This window comes from Triticum aestivum, chromosome 3A (assembly GCF_018294505.1).
Source record: "Triticum aestivum cultivar Chinese Spring chromosome 3A, IWGSC CS RefSeq v2.1, whole genome shotgun sequence".
Lineage (NCBI taxonomy): Eukaryota > Viridiplantae > Streptophyta > Magnoliopsida > Poales > Poaceae > Triticum > Triticum aestivum.
In genome coordinates, this window is record NC_057800.1 from 56750604 (window position 1) to 56756919 (window position 6316).

Consider the following 6316-nt stretch of genomic DNA (forward strand, 5'->3'; position numbering starts at 1 on the left):
AAAACAGATCCTCTTCCCCCGCGCCGGGCCGGACGTGTCCGCCCGCGCCGGACGTTGTCCGCCCCGCCGCCGCACCCACTCGCGCGCCGCCACGTGGGCCGCGCCCACATCGCCGCCGCCGGGCCCGCCAGGCCCACGGGGAGCCCCCGCGAGCCCGCGCCCCCGCGCCTCCTCCTTCCCCGAGCGCCGCCGCCTTCCGCGCCTCCGGCGACCGGCGCCGCCGCGGGACGCCGTCGCCACCACCGCACCGGCCGCCGCCGCGCCGGGCCCCGCCGCCCGCCACCGGCCGGCGCCGCCCCGGACGCCGCCGCCCGCGGTCGCCGCCTCCTCCTCCGGCGCCGCCCGGCCTCCTCTCCCTCACCCCGGCCTCCTCTTCCCCCACTCCGGCCGGCACCGACGAGCTCCGGCGCTGGTCATCCTCGGGAAACGCGCCGGTGAACAGTACCCGCGAGATCCCGATCTGGATCTGAGTTTTCGGTTGACTTCTCTCCCCCGAAACCCTAATTTTCGTGCTATCTTTGACTGCTCGTATCTCTGCAACCGTAGCTCCGTTTTGGGCGTATGATATATCAAAATCTTCGCCTCGACATGTACATCACTTCATTCCATTGCATCATTTGCATTTGAGGTCATCTTGATACCCAAAATGCTGTTAGAAAGAGGCTTCGTGAGTTAAATTGCAGATCCGTTAGTTCATCATGCACTTTTGTCATTTTTGCTATGTTTAATTCGTGCATGATATGCCTATGCCCCTTTGGGATGAATTATTAAGCATTTTGTCTTCTTTCCAGAGGTGCCACCCATGCATTTTTAGGATGTGTGTGTTGTCTTGTGCAAGCTTGCGAAGAGAGGTACCTGAGATTGCAGATTTCAGGGACTTAGTGATTTTCACTAAGTCTGGGATATTTTAGTTCATGATGCTATATGTCCAGCTTGTTTCCTAGTGATCCGTGCCTCTTTTGAGGATGATCAGTAAGGGAGTTTTGATATTTATGTTATGCTCTATCCATCCATGTCTTTGTTGGCATATGTGGAGTGCTCTAGGTTGACTCAATCGAGCTCAACTTTTGCTTCGTTGTTAATATGGGCAGATCGTCAACTTGTTTGCGATTTTGCCGATGCTATCGTTAGTGTTCCATGCATGCTATGCCTTCGTTCTTGCCATGTGTAGCTAGCACATTGTGCCTTCTTGCTGGTTATATGCTTTCCTTGCCATGACTTGCACCGTAGTGAGTGCATCGAGCTCGTTTACATGCCTTCGTGAGTTATATTTCAGCGTGTCTCAGTTTTCTCTAAGTCTGAAAATTGATTATGTTCGAGCTATGTTCGTGAGCTCGGTAGAGTATTTTGTGAACCCTTTTGGCCCCAGGTCACTTTGGGTGTTTTATTAAGCTTGTTGAGTAGCTCCATGCTATGTTCTTACTTGTCATGTTCAGATTTTCTATCATGTTTTTTTGCTGCTCCGAAGAGGGCATCGTGATCTGAAATTTCAGACTAGTGTTAATTTCACTAAGTCTGGAATCTGTTTTGCATTTGCGTTTTAGCCATGCTTGTTTGAACCTCTTAGTGGATGATTTTGCCTATGTCTCAGTGCTAGTGTTTTGTCAACCATCTTGTGTACATCACTGCCATGTATTTTGTTTTCATGTTTGGTGGCTGTAGCATGTTCATTTCGTTGCATTTAGATGCCTACTTGCTGTAAATCGCAGACCGATGTCATATCTTAAAACGCTCGCCATTTCCAAACCGTAACTCCGATTTCAATGATCTTTATATCGTTTTCAAGCGATTTCATCCCCTCTATCCAGTGGCACACTTGGTTTTCCAAGTTGATGCCAGGTTCATGCATTTCCTGTCATATCTTGCATTTTGCATCCCGCATCGCATCCCGCATAGCATATCATCATTTCATCATATTGCTTGGTCTTGCCCGTGGTTGATTGTATCCTTGTTGCTTGTTTGTCTTGTGGATAGAGCCGGGAGACGAGTTCGCTACCGAGGAGCCCGTTGAGTTTGCTTGTGAGGATCTAGTCAACTCTGACAACTGTGCAGGCAAGATGATCATACCCTCGAAATCACTACTATCTTTGCTATGCTAGTTTGCTCGCTCTTTTGCTTTGCCACTGCTACGATGCCTACCTTTTGCTTGTCAGCCTCCCTATTGCCATGTTGAACCTCTAACCCACCATTGTCCTAGCAAACCGTTGATTGGCTATGTTACCGCTTTGCTCAGCCCTTCTTATAGCGTTGTTAGCTGCAGGTGAAGATTGGAGCCGTTCCTTGTTGGAACATTTATTTACTTGTTGGGATATCATTATATTGCTATGTTATCTTAATGCATCAATATACTTGGTAAAGGGTGGAAGGCTCGGCCTCTCGCCTAGTGTTTTGTTCCACTCTTGCCGCCCTAGTTTCCGTCATATCGGTGTTATGTTCCCGGATTGTGCGTCCCTTACGCGGTTGGGCTATAATGGGAACCCCTTGATAGTTCGCCTTGATTAAAGCTTTTCCAGCAATGCCCAACATTGGTTTTACCATTTGCCACCTAGCCTCTTTTTCCCTTGGTTTCCGGAGCCCGAGGGTCATCTTATTTTAACCCCCCCCCCCCGGGCCAGTGCTCCTCTGAGTGTTGGTCCGACCAAGGCAGCCTGCGGGGCCACCTCGGGGAAACTTGAGGTTTGGTTTTACTCGTAGCTTGACCTATCCGAGCGTGCCCTGAGAAAGAGATATGTGCAGCTCCTATCGGGATTTGTTGCTGGACTTGTTTTAACCTGTCGAATCATCTTGTTGTACCGAGATACCGAGTCTGATCGGTGTGTCTTGGGTGGAGGTCTATTCCTTCGTTGACCGTGAGAGCTTGTTATGGGCTAAGTTGGGACCCCCCTGCAGGGATTGATCTTTCGAAAGCCGTGCCCGCGGTTATGGGCGGATGGGAATTTGTTAATGTCCGGTTGTAGATGACTTGAACTAAACTTAATTAAAATGAATCAACCGTGTGTGTTACCGTGATGGCCCCTTCTCGGCGGAGTCCGGGAAGTGGACACGGTGTTGGAGTTATGCTTGCGCAGGATGTTCCTTTAGCTTCTCGCTCGTGCTTCGCCTTCTCTTCTCGCTCTCTTTTGCGTATAAGTTAGCCACCACATATGCTAGTCGCTTGCTGCAGCTCCACATATATTTGCCTTAACCATTCCCATGAGCTTAAATAGTTTTGATCGCGTGGGTGTGAGATTGCTGAGTCCCTGTGGCTCACAGATTCTACAACTCCAGATGCAGGTCCAGGTGTTTCTGCTCCAGTTGACGATTACGAGCTTAAGTGGGAGTTCGACGAGGACTCTCAGCGATACTACGTATCTTTTCCGGACGATCAGTAGTGGTGCCTAGTTGGGGTTATCGATTCAGGACCTTGTCGCATGTTGGGGGTCTTTTCTATTTTGGCGCCGTAGTCGGGCCATGAGTGATTTGTATGATGGATGTTATTTATGTACTCTAATGTGACGTGGCGAGTGTAAGCCAACTATGTTATCTCCCCCTTTTATTATATATTACATGGGATGTTGTAATGATTGCCTGACTTGCGACATTGCTTTCAATGCGGTTATGCCTCTAAGTCGTGCCTCGACACGTGGGAGCTATAGCCGCATCGAGGGCGTTACAAGTTGGTAATCAGAGCCTTCCCCGACCTTAGGAGCCCCATTGCTTGATCGTTTTTAGCAGCCGAGTTGTGTCTAGAAAAATGTTTTGAGTCCTTAGGAATTATATATCGGAGAGCTTAGGAATTCTTTTTACTTCCCAGTCTCCTTATCGCTCTGGTAAGGCATCCTGGCGTAGAGTTTTGACTCTTCTCTTCTCAAATTTCACTAAAAAAAATTTTTTTAGGATCACGCGAGTATCTTGGTTTTGTTCCGATGGTTTTGTGACGAGAACATTGTTCTTGGTGCCTCCTGTCTTTAGGGGTTGTGGCAGTGTCCCGGGGAGTTGAGCTCCGAGGTGTTGTCATCACAATTTTATCGTTGCAATTCTGGTATACTTGAGATATGTGCGCGACATCGGAAATCTCTTTTATGCAGTTCGTTGGTGAGATAACCTCGACGCCACCCAGTACTGGGGCGGGAGTTCAGGAGTATCGCCATAACTTGTATAACGGATGCTTTTCGAAGGTTGAGGTAGATATTTTCCGAAGTTTTCCTGGTTATGTGTTGAAGGATGGATACAGCTGGATGTAGGATTTGCTAGTTTGGGTGAGATATTGTGCTTCCCCTGTATCCCCAACACCTGATTGCATAACCGGAAAGGTTCGGGAGTTTCATAGGTGGGAATTCTAGTAGCTCTAGTTCTTCTTCCACGGATATTGGTTTGAGATTGGGATTTCTTACCTATTATTCGTTCTTGATCCGTACCTTGTTGAATTATTTCTCTTCCTTAATTCTTCGTGGCTTCTCAATTTATGGATATGTGACCATTTGAAGAGGAATGCATTCGTTCATTTTGTTCGGATGTGAAGACTATATGTTGCAATTTTCATTTCGTTGGATTCAGCTTCTATATTGTTGTCTATCTATGTGCTAATGGTGGTCAACCTCTTCAGGATGGCTCCTCCAACGCGCACGACTCCGAATCCTAATCCGCCTCCACCTCCGCCTCCTCCGGAAGCATGGCAAGCTGTGATGGCCGCTACTAATGCAAATACACAGTTGATCATGCAAATCCTCCAAGAGCGCAATCAAGGCAGTCAAGGGAATCAAGGCCACAATCAACACCACTTTGCTACTCTGAACCAGTTCCTTCCTAATGGCCCAAAGACGTTCAGCGGTTGTGTTGAGGCTACCGATGCTGACGATTGGCTAGTGGATCTGGGCAAGTATTTTGAATGTAGCAACGTCAGGCCTGAAGATTTCGTCAAGTTCGCTTCTTTCCAGCTCAAAGATCAGGCTGCAGAGTGGTTCCAGCAGTACAAGGATTCCAGAGGTGGACGAGTTATCACTTGGGACGATTTCCGTCAAGATTTCCGCGCTCATCACATCCCTCAAAGTGTGGTTGAGAGTAAGCGTCAGGAATTCCGCAATCTGAAGCAAGGCTCTTTGTCTGTCTATGACTACAACAAGTTGTTCCAGAAGCTCGCCCGTTTTGCCAAGCAGGATGTTCCTGATGAGAAGAGCATGATCTATCAGTTCAGGGGTGGTCTTCGTGAGGAAATTCAGCTCGCTCTTGTCCTCTTTGAGCCGTTGAGATACGATGAGTTCTACAACATGGCACTGAAGCAAGAGGCTGCTCATATGAGATGTGATGCTTCCAGGAAGCGTGCCAGAGATGTTACTCCTTCTTCCTCTACTCAAGTGGTCAAGCAGCAGAAGTATTGGCTTCCTCCTCCTCCGTTCCGTCAGCCGTATCAGCAGAAGAGTAAAGGTGGCAGTGGTTTCTCCCACCCACCCAACCCAGGCTTTCAGAACAAGTCTTCGTCTCAAGCGCCAAGATCGAGTGCTCCGTATCACCGTCCGCTTTCAGAGGTCACGTGCAACAACTGCCAACAGAAGGGTCACTATGCCAACAAGTGTACCAACCAGAGGCGTCTTCCTCCTCCTCCTCCTGTCAGATCGGCAAGTACAGCTGTGGTCAAGCATAACCCAAGCACGCCAAGGTCAATATGCTGAATGCAGCTCAGGCTAAGGATTCTTCAGATGTCATTATGGGTAACCTTCCTATTAATGATATTCCTGCAAAAGTTCTTTTTGACACGGGTGCATCGCATTGTTTCATGTCAAAGCCATTTTTTTACCAAGCATGAGTTCGTTTCTTCTCATTTGGGTAAACATATGGATATCATTTCTCCTGGCAAACGTTTGAGCGCAAGTCTGGAGGTGCCAGATGTCGCTATCACGATGGGCGATTTCAAGTTTCTTGCTTCTCCTATGGTTCTTGGTAACTCGGATATCGATCTTATTCTCGGGATGGACTGGCTCTCTAAGCATAAAGCTCAGCTTGATTGTGCAGCCAGGCAGATTCAACTGACTCATTCGTCTGAGGATGTCATTGTCTTTGCCGCTCGGGATAATTCCATCCGGTTGTTTTCTCTCAATGAGAAGGGTGAATTGGATGCTATTTCGCAGATTCCGGTTGTTTGTGAGTATCAAGACGTCTTTCCAGAAGAGCTCCCAGGAATGCCTCCGCACCGGCCAGTTGAATTTGTTATTGAACTTGAGCCCGGTACGGAACCTGTGTGCAAACGTCCTTACAAGCTCGGCCCCGAAGAGTTGAAGGAGTTGAAGAAACAACTCGATGAGCAAGAAAGATTGGGTCTCATTCGGCCTAGTACTTCTCC